This window comes from Diabrotica virgifera, chromosome 9 (assembly GCF_917563875.1).
Source record: "Diabrotica virgifera virgifera chromosome 9, PGI_DIABVI_V3a".
NCBI classification, from domain to species: domain Eukaryota; kingdom Metazoa; phylum Arthropoda; class Insecta; order Coleoptera; family Chrysomelidae; genus Diabrotica; species Diabrotica virgifera.
In genome coordinates this window covers 148,195,391-148,209,861 of record NC_065451.1, presented here as the reverse complement: position 1 = coordinate 148,209,861, position 14,471 = coordinate 148,195,391, and the positions used below count along the sequence as shown (strand labels likewise).

General features: G+C 33.4%; 1 protein-coding gene across 1 annotated transcript in view; it reads left to right on the top strand.

Moving 5' to 3' along the window:
* Positions 1-14,471, top strand: part of LOC126892551 (NAD-dependent protein deacetylase sirtuin-1) — a 79,994-nt gene that overhangs the window by 26,754 nt on the left and 38,769 nt on the right. The gene's annotated exons all lie outside the window — the stretch shown is intronic.

The following is a 14,471-nucleotide window of genomic DNA, read 5'->3' as shown; positions in this document are numbered from 1 at the left end:
AGCAACAATAATTATCATTAAATGTACCAATTATCAGAGTGTCTGAAGAAAATCATTACTTCTCTGGTCTAATAATACAAAAGAAGTGAATGAGTGAAGAATTTTTTTCAAAAAGGTACAACAGTGAAAGTCACTGTCACATGAAAGGAGAAAACTAGGGGGGTCATAAAGGTTGTTTAATAAGGATAAAAAAATGGATGGAAGAAACAGAATAAATGAAATTTGACAAGGACAGTGTTGGAACATTATGAAACTCAGGCATTTGTGCGAATACAGAACCACCGGACATACTTTTTGAAAATTTCGCAGGGAGATGGGCTGGTCCCAAAATTGTTTAACCTGGCACTGGAGTATGTGGTCAGGCCAATGCAAACTGGACGAGGAAACCTACTGATCAACCTAACGATGCCGATGATATCAATATTATGAGTAGAACATCAACAGGAGCACAGGAAACATACGCAGAGTTCACAACTCAAACAAAAAGGCTAGGTCTGGAAATTAACCCAGAAAAAACAAAAATAATGATACAGACGAGAAGAAATAAAATAATATAGTCCCACAAAACATTATACTTGAAGATGACATTGAAACGGTTGGAAAGTTTGGAAAGTTCCATACCTGGGAGTAGAAATATATGCCGACAGATCAGAAGATGGAGAAATACGGAAGAGAATAACGCAGGCAAACACAGCTTATTTTGCCCTCTCCCATATATTTCGGTCTAAAGTGTCCACCGAAATATGAGAATCTATAAAACCTTAATTCGACCAAGAGCATGCTATGGCAGTGAAGCATGGGTCCTGAAAGAAACATCCAAAAACAAACTCGACACATTCGAAAGGAAAGTACTGCGGAGAATACTAGGACCTGTGAGGGAAAACGGAGTCTTCAGAAGTCGATAGAACAACGAGCTTTATCAACTTTATAAGGAAACACCCCTGTCAGATATTATTAGAATACAAAGATTTCAATGGTCCGGGCATGTGATAAGAATGGGAGAGGATATGCTACCAAAAAGAGCACTGAATGCTAGAATGCAGGGAAAGAGAGCGGTTGGAAAGCCAAGAAAGCTCTGGGAAGACACAGTAAACAGCGACGCACAAGCCTTTTTAGGCGTACGTGTATGGAGAAGAGCAGCCACCGACAAACAAAGAAGGAGGTAAAAAATAAAGGCCAAGGCTCAATTTGGGCTGTAGTGCCGTAGAAGAAGAAGTGTTGGGACATTGAAAATCTATAAACAGCAGTAAATAAATCGATGTACATATAGGTTTAAACAATATTGTAGCTTGTACATCAATTACAAGTACATAATAGAATTGCATATAAATCTAACCCCTTCATAGCAACAATTATCATCAATTAAATTTCACTTACCTGCTGCTATTGTTTAAATTTGGTAAAACACTTCACAAATGCAACAAACAGGCTCCCGAATGTTATCTTTACGTCACCCCGACTCGAACTAACTGATAATTCATGATAAGAGTGAAATATTTTAAAAGTTAAAAGTTTGTCACGTTTTTCCACACAGCACATGTCTTTATTGTGTCGTCACACCACATGTGTTTGTCAATGTTATTGCAAACTTGTGGTTTAGCAAAATTATTTGTTAAATAATTTCAATATGAATACCTACCTAATGAATAAATTTAAATGAGTGTTAACCAGGAACTATAAAACAGTAATTTAATTGTAAATATCGAAATACCGGGGTAATGCGATAAGATGTCAGTTTGTCCATTCGCGTGAAAAGAATTTTTTTTTTATTTTTACGCTTGAAATATTATTTTCATCATACTTATTTATACTTCAGTCAATGAGAGCAGAAATAAGATATTACATACTTTCGATTTTTAATGCATCGATTTTGTTGACATTTTTGGGAATAGGCTGTACTTTATTATTTTAAATGGGAAATAAGCGACGATTTAAATTAAACAAGCTAAAAATGCGGGCATTATCATAACGAAAACTTTGTTTATTTACGTATTTTAATAATTCATAATATGGAAAATTACTATTATGAAAAGTTGTTTAGAATTAAAAATTATGTGCAATTATATCATTCTAATTTAAATGTTTTAGGGCCGGTTGTTCGAACGCTAATCAACAATGATCATTATCAAATATTTAATTACTGTCACCAACTGTCAATGTCAACTTTGTTTGGGTTGCTGAAAACATAATTAATTTTATGAGATTTATTAATCGATTATGTTAATAATTGTTATGTTAATTGATTAACTAGTCTCATAATTGTAATCAATTATGTTTTCAGCAACCCAAACAAAGTTGACATTGACAGTTGGTGACAGTAATTAAATATTTGATAATAATCATTGTTGATTAGCGTTCGAACAACCGGCCCTATAACTATAAAGGTACAGTAAAACCTGCCATATCCGGATCAATGTGGCGATAGACCGATCCTGATATGAAAAAATCCGGATATCAAGACCACTTCTTTTATAGTCGCTGAAACGTTTTCTCCTTCATACATTCCAGTAGTCAACGCCGTCAATAACTTTCGTCGATAGACACGTTTTATAGATTCTGTAATACATTATTTCGCCATATTTTAGTTCTTTTGGGTCGGGATGAGAGGGTGCATTGTCCAACAACAGCAGGACTGTCTTTCTCGGTAGATCCGGACGGCAAAACCGTCCGGATATGGGGAGGTCCGGATATGGCAGGTCCGGATGTGGCAGGTTGTACTGTACAGCTGGTTCCTAAAAAAACTGATACGACTCTTAGTAAGATTTGATCATTTTGAGCAGTGTATAATTGATCTGACATTATATTATATTTATTGTGACAGACAAATAATAAAATAAACAAACAAATAGCTATTTTTGACGTTTAACAGAATAAGTTATCTGACAAATTTTAAGATTTGGCAGTGACAGTGACAGCATGTAAATAATAAGTATTTATCCTTCAAAATACACTGCTCAATTTTATAAAAAATACGCTTTAAGAGTCGTATCAGTTTTTTTTTGAAACCAGCTGTACTTTACTCTTGATCGAAATTTATATTTTTTATATACCTCATATAAAATTAATAAAATTTGATATATGATGGTTGCATCATAAATCTTAGACCATGAAGAGCTTTTTATGAAGAATAACTTTTATTCGTCAAATTAAAAATAAAAGAGTTATAAAAATGAAAATGTTGTTGGTATCCATAATTTGAGAAAAATCTTCAAATATTTTTTCCATTAGAAAGATGTAATTGCACATATCAGACCATAATTTTTTATTCCAAACAACATTTCATATAGGTAGTCGGTTCACTAAACTCAGACACAACTTTCTAGTAATTTTAGTCAGTAATTTTGCCAATTTGGCAAAAAAATAATTACTAAATAATTAGTAATTTTGCCAATTTTGGCAAAATTGGCAAAAAACAAAAAAATACGTACTAAAATCACTAGCCAGTTGTGTCCGAGTTTAGCGAACCGACTATAATAACAATTTTCATTTCATAACAAATGGAACAGTCCATTTATCATTAGGTACTCCCATTAAATGGGAGGCAGTATACTCGTATAAACCTTTTTAAAATTTTTAATAAATTATTGCTTTCAAAATATACTCAAATTGTATTTTTGAACATCTTATTTATTTTCTGTAATAATTAAATTCACTATCAAATGTCATTGATATTTTATTAATACTTAATTTAAAATTTAGTTTGACATTCACGAAGTGTCAAAATCAAATGTAAATAACCTTTGCTTTGCTTAACAAAGATTAAAAAACTAGCCTACTTACTAGCAACGATTTCAGCTGACGTTTAGTGTGTCGGCAGAAAATAAAAGGATTTTGACGTCGCATTTTAGACTTTGAGGTCGATTATCTCGAAGACGGTTAGAGATATCGAAATGCCGTTTTCAGATTGGGATTCAGAAGACAAAACTACATAAGAATTCATCGATAAATCTGCTCTAAGTATTGCAGTAACGGCAACGCAATAACGCACAGACTTTGCGAATTTATAAACGAAAGGCTTTCGTTGAAAATGATTTTATTAACGTTTCGACTTCCATCTCGGACGTCGTTGTCAAAACATAAAATACTAGTAAATTAAAGAAAAATCATTCATATTCATATAATATAAGGCTCTACTTACCTCCTAATTCAAAGTTTACCCTATGCCGATAATTGCTTATTATTTTTTACGGTTGAAAACTACCCCTTATTGCCAACATTCAATAAAACTACAATTGAGTCCAAAATAATCGACTCAAAAGCAGGGCGCGAGTATATATATTTTATAAACTGATACATATCACGGTATATATCATGATATTTATTATATCGTGATTACAGGGTGTCCCGAAAAGATTGGTCATAAATTATACCGCACATTCTGGGGTTAAAAATAGTTCGATTGAACCTAACTTACCTTAGTACAAATGTGCTCATAAAAAAGTTACAGCTCTTTGAAGTTACAAAATGAAAATCGATTTTTTTCAATATATCGAAAACTATTAGAGATTTTTTATTGAAAACGGACATGTATGATTCTTATGTCAGAAACATCTTAAAACAAAATTATAGTGAAATTTGTTCACCCCATAAAAATTTTATGGGGGTTTTGTTCCCTTCAACCCCCCCCCCCCAAACTTTTGTGTACGTCCCAAATAATTCATTATTGTGGTACCATTATTTAAACACAACGTTTTTAAAACTTTTTTGTCTCTTAGTATTTTTTCGATAAGCCAGTTTTTATCGAGATGCGGCTTCTTTTTTAATATATTTACATAAACATTTTCTGTGGGTTTTGCTCCTTTAAACCCCCCAAATGTTTGTGTACGTTCCAATTAAACTATTATTGTGGTACCATTAGTTAAACACAGTGTTTTTAAAACTTTTTTGTCTCTTAGTCTTTTTTTGATAAGTCACCTTTTATCGAGAAGTGGCTTCTTTTTCAAAATATACATAAAAATGATTGTAAATTATAAATAAATTTTCAGATTAACAGGTCTCTATAATCGTACTTAACCATATACAAATATGTGGTGGATTCGACAAATATTCAAAATATCTCGATAAACACTAGCTAATCGAAAAAGTACTAAGAGGCAAAAAAGTTTTAAAAACATTATTTTTAACTAATGGTAATACAATATTAATTTAATTCGAACGTACACAAAAGTTTGGGCGGGTTTAAGGGAACAAAACCCCCATAAAATTTTTATGGGGTGCACAAATTTCACTTTAATTTTTTTTAAGATGTTGCTGCCATAAGAATGCCACATGTCCATTTTCAATAAAAAATCTTTAAGAGTTTTCGATATATGAAAAAAAATCGATTTTCATTTTGTAACTTCAAAGGGCTGTAACTTTTTTTGTGTGTACTATTGTATATAGGTAAGTGAGGTTCAATCAACCTATTTTTGACCCCAGAATCTGTGGTATAATTTATGACTAATCTTTTCGGGACACCCTGTATATCAGTATTTTATTTCGTACTAATTTTTACATAAGAAGGTTAAAAAGCGGCAACGTCGCAACTGCGTTGACTTGCCTTCTAATAGGAATTCTCCGAGTTGTATCTAGCCCGTCCAGGGCCTTATTTTTCGCCTCATACAGGGCCATTTATCGCCTCATTTTTTGGCAAACCTACTGGACCATCACTTGTGAGAAAGACTTACACTGCCGAACCAAGAGAACAGGCTTATGAATATTTAAATTCAATCAACACAGATTTTGTTCCGTTTGTAATGACCCTAACTTCGAAGTCTAAACCTTTTCCGTCTTTCATGTATGGTCCAAATTTCAAAAAGAAACATTCCCATTATTATGGTGGAAGTCTGTTCCAATCGCTGAATCTGCTTGGCATGATAAAAACATATTTCTCGAACGAATTAACCAATTACTTACAGCAGTAGCCTCAAAGGCAGGCATTGAAAGGTGCTTTTCAAGCTTTGTACTTGTGCATTCCAAATTACGAAATAATTGAGGAACCGAAAAGGCTGCTAAACTTGTATTCATGTTTAAATATTTAAACGTTCTTCATACCAAAAACATGACAATTTGGAATGGATTTGGCCTAAACACGAAACTGAAAGAAGAGAAAATGAGGAGGCAGAATAAGTCTGGTTTACTGGTTTTGATTCAGACACTTCCGATGTTGAACCATCATCTTAATTCATTTTCTAAATTTTGATTTGTTTTTTAAATGTTCAGAATTTGTAAAAATATATCTTTTATACTGTTACATTCTACATTTAGAGTCTTATTTTGGTCAATTTAGTTTCTCTATTGAAATGTTTTCCAAAAAATCATAAATATCATATAAATATCACATTTTGGATATACAGGGTGTAACAAAAATACAGGTCATAAATTTAATCACATATTCTGGGACCAAAAATAGTTCGACTGAACCTAACTTACCTTAGTACAAATGTGCACATAAAAAAAGTTACAGCCCTTTGAAGTTACAAAATGAAAATCGATTTTTTCCAATATATCGAAAACTATTAGAGATCTTTTATTGAAAATAGACATGTGGCATTCTTATGGTGGTAGTATCTTAAGAAAAAGTTATAGTGAAATTTGGACACCCCATAAAAATTTTATGGAGGTTTTTTTCCTGTAAACCCCCAAACTTTTGTGTACGTTCCAATTTAATTATTATTGTAATAGCATTAGTTAAACACAATATTTTAAAAACTTTTTTGCCTCTTAGTACTTTATCGAAAAGTCAGTTTTTATCGAGATATTTTGAATATTTGTCAAATCCACCACATATTTGTATATGGCAAAGTACGATTATGGAGACTTGGTAATAATATGAAAATGTATTTATGATTTACATTTTTAGGTATACATATTTTGAACCATATTAAAAAAGAAGTAATATCTCGATAAAAAGTGCCTTCTCGAAAAAATACAAACAGGCAAAAACGTTTTAAAAACATCCACTAGGAAGAATGACCTTGTTGCCTGTCAGCTCTTGTAACATAATGACCTAATTTGTTACCTTTGACCCACTTACAACGTGTGGGAGTCATATGTTATCCTAGGGCCATATCCTTAGGGATTATATCCATCCTTTGGAATTTGCTATGTTAGCATTTTGATGTGACTTTTAGTCCATTTTTGAAAGGCTTTGACCTTCGTATTTTTTGGTTGGCTCACCATGTTCTTGCAACACTGATGATGCTCTTTTTAGAGCGAAAACGTTCTGTTCGATGTTTGTAGCCCTATAGGGCTTTTTAAAATAATATACCTTTTACCAAGACCAAAATTTTTTATTAAATTTTACTAGTTTTAAAAACACTGTGTTTAACTAATGGTACTGCAGTAAAAGTTTAATTGGAACATACACAAACATTTGGGGGGTTTAAAGGAACAAAACCCCCATAAAATTTTTATTTAAACATATTAAAAAAGAAGCCGCAACTCGATAAAAACTGCCTTATCGAAAAAATACTAAGAGGCAAAAAAGTTTTAGAAATATTGAATTTAACTAATGGTATCACAAAAATAATTTAATTGGAACGTACACAAAAGTTTGGGGGGGTTTAAGGGAACATAACCCCCATAAAATTTTTATGGGGTGCGCAAATTTCACTATAATTCTGTTTTAAGATGTTCCTGCCATAAGAATTATAAGTGTCCATTTTCAATAAAAAATCTCTATTCGAAAAAATCGATTTTCATTTTGTAACTTCAAAGGGCTGTAACTTTCTTTATGTGCATATTTGTACTAAGGTAAATTAGGTTCATTCGAACTATTTTTGGTCCCAAAATATGTGATTTAATTTATTACCTGTATTTTCGTTACACCCTGTATATCATATACAGTAGAACCCCGCAAATCCGAACTAATTGGGGGGACAGCCTGTTCGGATTCCGAAAAGTTCGGATTATCTGAAAATTAGCCTAACTAATAATTCAAAGCTTTCATTGTCGTTGATTTTGAGTCACAAAATGTTCTCATAAGAGTGTGGACAATATTTTTGAACTCAAGTTGACTACAATAGAATCGAGGTAAGTTTATGTTTATTAACCTATATACATGCTGTATTATTATAAACACTACGTATAAAGTATTAATCCTACATCTTTCAATTTTCTGGTTTTACTCTCTATAATAAACATGTTTTTAAGTTTTTGTCTTGAATTTTTAAATTTTTTTCGCTTTCCGTGGTTCAGATTTGCCGAAAGTTCGGATTAGGGGGGTTCGGATTTGAGGAGTTCTACTGTATATCCGATATTTTGATATTTATCAAAAGCGAGATTTGAGATTACACAAATTTGAGATTTGTTTGAACGTAAGAAGTAGATATGAAAATAAAAATATGTACCTATTGTGCAAACAATAACTTTATTAAATGATAAAACGGTTGCTGGTGTGAGCACATATTCATGTATGTTAGAGAAATAAAGGTCATCTACTCACAATCCTTGAAATAAGTTTTATTACATTAAAGTAAGATGGGGAGACCGGTTTCGCTGTTTACATGTTTTACAGGCCCACAAGAAAACAAGAAAGATGTAATGAAATAAAACCTATTTAAAGGATTGTGAGTAGAGGACCTTTATTACCCTAACATACATCAATAACTTTATTATTGAACTTGCAAAAACTGCTATTGTATTATTTGGAGGACACATTATAAAAACAACATGCAATACGAACAGGGTTTCCTAAATATGTATTAATCATTCGAACGAACGCAAGAAAGACGTTATGAACAGAGAAATCATCAATTATTATTACAACATGAATTTCTTTATTTTTCATGAATTTCTTTATTTTTATTACTTTATTTACAATGATATTACCACCCCTACACCTAATTACACTTTTCGATCGATTTCGCATGGATGGGATGACTTTTCTAATAAATTCTTGAGGCATTGCTTCCCATTCATCATTAAGCGCAGCTCTCAATTCCATTATGCTCCCTGGTGCACGATTTCTGTCCCGGATGCATATTTACACATGCTAGCGTGTGTAGACACCAGGGTGTTGAAATCAGTTAGGGTTTGGAAAAACTACATTTACAGATGCTAGCGCGTGTTGACACCACGGTGTGCCGCGGTGTTAAAATCAATTAGGGTTTGGAGAAACAGTACGTTTACAGATGCTAGCGTGTGTTGACACTATGGTGCTGAAATCAGTTAGGGTTTGGAAAAACAGTACATTTACAAATACTAACAGATTTGGACACCAGAGTGTTGAAACCAGCTAGCTTTTTTAGTGGTTATACATGCATAGATGCTAACGGCTATTGACATTGAATTTATGTACCTACTGGTGTGGAAAAATATTTAAGTGATTTAGATATTAATAAATAATTAAACGTTGTTAGTACATTTACAAATACTAACAGATTTGGACACCAGAGTGTTGAAACCAGCTAGCTTTTTTAGTGGTTATACATGCATAGATGCTAACGGCTATTGACATTGAATTTATGTACCTACTGGTGTGGAAAAATATTTAAGTGATTTAGGTATTAATAAATAATTAAACGTTGTTGGGATATAAGCAATAATAAATTAACACAAAAGAACATCATAAAAAATAATGTTGTTCTGAAGCTATGTCCCTGTGGCATTTTTATAATTAACTATTTAGATGGGAAATAACACACAATTAAATTGAAAAAAATTATTTTTGTTAACGTTTCGACGCCCAAATCGGGTGTCGTTGTCAAAATACAAAATACTACTAAATTAAACAAAAATTTTGTTGCTTAGTAAAAAATTCTTCTAATAATTTATTTAATCTGACTTATTTATATCGGCAATTCAGACATATATTATACATTTTAAAGTATTTTTTACTAAGCAACTTCAATTTTCTTTTAATTTAGTAGTATTTTGTATTTTGACAACGACACCTGATTTGGGCATCGAAACGTTAATAAAATTATTTTTTTCAATTTAATTGTGGCTTATTTCCTAGTTTTTCCTATCTAAATAGTTAATTATAAAAATGCCACAAGGAAATAGCCTAAGAACAACATTATTTTGTATGTTGTTCTTTTGTGTTAATATATTATTGTTTGTATCCCAACAACGTTTAATTATTTATTAATACCTAAATCACTTAAATATTTTTCCACAGCAGTAGGTATATAAAATCAGTGTCAATAGCCGTTAGCATATATGCATGTATAACCACTAAAAAAGCTAGCTGCTCTCAATACTCTGGTGTCCAAATCTGTTAGTATTTGTAAATGTACTGTTTTTCCAAACCCTAACTGATTTTAGCACCATAGTGTCAACACACGCTAGCATCTGTAAACGTACTGTTTCTCCAAACCCTAACTGATTTCAACACCGCGGCACACCGTGGTGTCAATACGCGCTAGCATCTGTAAATGTACTGTTTTTCCAAACCCTAACTGATTTCAACACCCTGGTGTCTACACACGCTAGCATCTGTAAATATGCGTCCCGCATCCTTCGTTTAAGCTCATCCCTAACATGCTTTATTGGATTTACATCCGGGCTCAACGCAGGCAAATTTATTGTAGGTATGCCGATCTCACTTAGATAGGTGGTGGTCACTCATGGGTATAGCATCGTGCATTAAAATAAAGACTTACTTATTCCTCTTCACTCCATGCGGAGCATACGGCGTCAACTGCCTGCCTCCATTCTGTACTATCCTTTGCACTGATCTTTATTTCCGCCCAGGTTTTCCCAATAGCATTAATTTCTTTTTCAACACTTCTTTTTCACGTTTCTACGGGTCTACCTGATCTTCTCTTTCCATGTCGTGTATATTCTAGGGCTTGCCTCGCTATGTCTGTGTCAGGTCTCCTTAGTGTGTGCCCCATCCAACTCCATTTCCTTTTGCATATTGTCTTAGATATAGGTTCCTGGTTAGTTCTTGTCCATAGCTCTTGGCTTGATATACGGTTTGGCCAGTAAATGTTAAGAATCTTCCTTAGGCATTTATTTATGAATACCTGCATCTGTCCGATACCATTTTCTTGGCACTTTCCAAGTTTCTGCTCCGTATAGTAACACAGTCTTCACGTTGCTGTTGAATAGTCTTATCTTGGTTTTAATATTGTCATCTGACGTGAAGACTACATTTTCCTTAGCATATTGAATGCGTTTTGAACTATTCCTATTCTCCATTTTACGTCCTCCTCCGTCCCACCTTTGTTGTTCAAAATACTGCCCAAGTAGTTAAATCTCTCTACCGTTTCTAATTCCGTGCCTCCCAGTGATATTCCCATTTCTCTTGGTGTATTTATTTTCATTATCTTAGTTTTTCTGACGTTTATCTAAAGTCCGACCTTCTTCCTTGCCTCTGCTAGTTTTTCAGTTTTGCGTTGCATGTATTGTCTTTTTTCTGTTAACAGGCATACATATATCATCTGCAAATTCCAAGTCCTCAACTTGGTTAAAAACATTCCATCTTATTCCAGTCTTATTACTAGTAGCCTTGGACATGATCCAGTCGATTACTATCAGGAATAAGGTCGGAGAGAGCACACAGCCTTGCCTTACTCCTGTACCAATATCTATTTGTTCTGTTAACTTCCCTTCGTGGACTATGCGCGCTGTGGACCCTTCGTAGAACAGTTTTATTATTCTGATTATACTTGGGAGGCATTCCGTATTTCTCTAGCAATTTCCATAAGGCTTTGCGATCTACTCGATCAAGCGCTTTCTCGAAGTCTATAAAGTTCACATATAGCTTATTCTGTCACTCCAATGATTGCTCTGTAATCGTTCTCATCGTACAAATGTGGTCAATGCAGGATCTTCGTGCCCGGAATCCAGCTTGGTTTTCTATTATAACTTTATAAAATTCTTTCTTTATTCTTTCAAACATGATTCGGGTCACCATTCGGTAAAATAAAGACATCACCAATAAATCCCGCGTATGAAACCATATGTTCCCCCAAAATGTGTATAATGTAACGATCCGCCTTTAAACCACCTCCACGTCCTCCATCAGGCAAGAAAACCAACTCGGTTCTCCCATCCATGGAAATGCCTGCCTAAAACATGCAAGAACCGCCTCCATATGACACAGTTAATCTATATACCATTGAGCAAATTGCTCTCCTGGTCTTCTATAGACTCGACGCATCTTGTCGTTGCCATGTAGGCAGATCCTGCTTTCGTCGGAGAATAATACCTTACTCCATCGACCAAATTCTAATTCTTTGCTTCTTGTCAGCAGTTAGCTTGGAACCCGTACCTTCCCTTTTTGGTGTCAGGTTTACTGCTTTCAGTTTCCTTCTGACTGTCTAAACGCTGGTAACCACACCTCGGACCTCTCTAAGCTCTTCTTTGAGATTAGCACCAGTCAGATTTTGATTTCTCAAGGATTTTGTTGGTATATGTTTACGGCCTCCTTCTTGTCGGCGGATCTAATTACCAGTATCTTGGTATCGATGATACACTAAGGGCACAGCTGGTTGGCTTAAATTTAGTCGATCTGCCACGGCCGTCTGGCTCAGGCTTTCTCTCAATAATGCTACTGCTTAAGCTACTTTGACGGAAAGTGCACTTGCTAGCACTTTCCAGTTGCTTACACATGCCAAGTTTAGTGGTCGCAAGTACTTTCAGCCAGTAAAGTTGCCAAGTGTAAATGAAGCTTTTAGCAATCATCTTCCAGATGATTGTTTTTATTTTTCAAGTTTATATCTTTAAATTTCTGGACACCAAACCACTTGTAGGTTAATATCTTTCATCATTTGTTTCCACTTCTGTATTTATCCACATGGCATACATACAACCAACTTTAAATAAAAAAAATTTTGCTTTATTGGTGTATTTAATTATATCGCTAACCACAGTATTCCACACACCTCCACTATTTTGTAATCTACACAGCGTTTTCGAGTTTAGGGACTTGCTGGAATTTTTCTCCCGTACAATACAGGGTGTCCAGAAACTCTACCGACAAACGAAGACAGGACATTCCTCAGATCCTAAGACAATTTAACCCAATTCATCTAGTCCGAAAATGCTTCCTAAAGCAGCTAAGAGCTATTTGAAGATGGCGTCTGGTAATTAGTTTTTCTTAAATATCTCCAAAACGCTTCTATTTAGAAAAATTAAAATTGATACACATATTTATCTTCCAGAGATAAATAGATTCCATCCATTGCAGATTTCTAGTACTGGTCATAGGCGTCCGTTTTGGGTAGGGCAATAGTTATTTTATCGCATAACTTTTTTGTTTTTAATTTTTAAGCATTTTTGAGTCTGGATTATTAAAACGTAAGGTATTATAGTACTAAAAGGTAATCTTACTTTAAGTAGATATGATACTCCGTTTTCTAGAAAAATCAATTTGAAAATGTTTCATTTTTTGAACATCAAAAAAACTATTTAGAAAAACGAGAACTGGTACGTTTATTTATATTCTAGAGATGAATCGATTTCATTAATTGCAAATTTCTAGTTCAGGTCATATGCGTCCGTTTTGGGTAGGTCAACCGATATTTTATCGCATAACTTTTTTGTCTTTAATTTTTAAGAATTTTCGACACTAGATTATTAAATTATGAGGTATTTTAGTACTGAAAGTTACACTTGCTTTAAATTGGTAAAATACACCGTTTTTTTGAAAACTTTTTTCAATTTTTTTTTTCAAATTTAGGGGACCAAAAATTTTCAAATCGATTTTTCTAGAAAACGGGGTGTGCTACTGACTAAAAGCAAGATTACATTTTAGTACTAAAATCCAGTATCAAAAATGTTTAAAAGTTAAAGACAAAAAAGTTATGCGATGAAATAACCGTTGCCCTAACCAAAACGGACGCTTATGACTGGTACTAGAAATTCATAATGAATGAAATCGATTTATCTCTGGAAGATAAATGTGTGTACCAATTTTCGTTTTTCTAACTAGAGGTATTCTGGAGGGATTTAAGAAAAACTAATTACAATATGCCATCTTCAAAGAGCTTTAGCTCCCTTAGGAAGCATTTTCGGACTAGGTGAATTTGGTTAAATTGTTTTAAAATCATCAGTAGTAATTGCACAAGAGCTCTGAAATTATTGAATTTTTCCCGAGTGACACTTTGACAGTTTTAATTTCACGAGCCGAAGGCGAGTGAAATTATGTCAAAGTGTCACGAGAGCAAAAATTCTAATATTAATTTCAGAGGTCGAGTGCAATTTGTTGCGATTATTTCATGAATAAAACTGTTCAAAACCAAAATTTTATTGTAATTTATTTATGTAAGTACCATTAAACACACAGTTTTTATAAATATTTGACGATTGAAAGTCATCACTTTTATAATTTTTAAAACATTAATTGTCATTAATGTCACTGAATGTATTTTTTCGTAGCAACGAAGGGCATCTGACGTAATATACTTAACGACGGGAGATTATCAAAAATTATCGATTTAATTCAGATTTATGTAGCTTTCTATTGGTCAGAATCTCCTATGAATGAAATAATCAGTAGTAATTGCACAAGAGCTCTGAAATTATTGAATTTTTCCCGA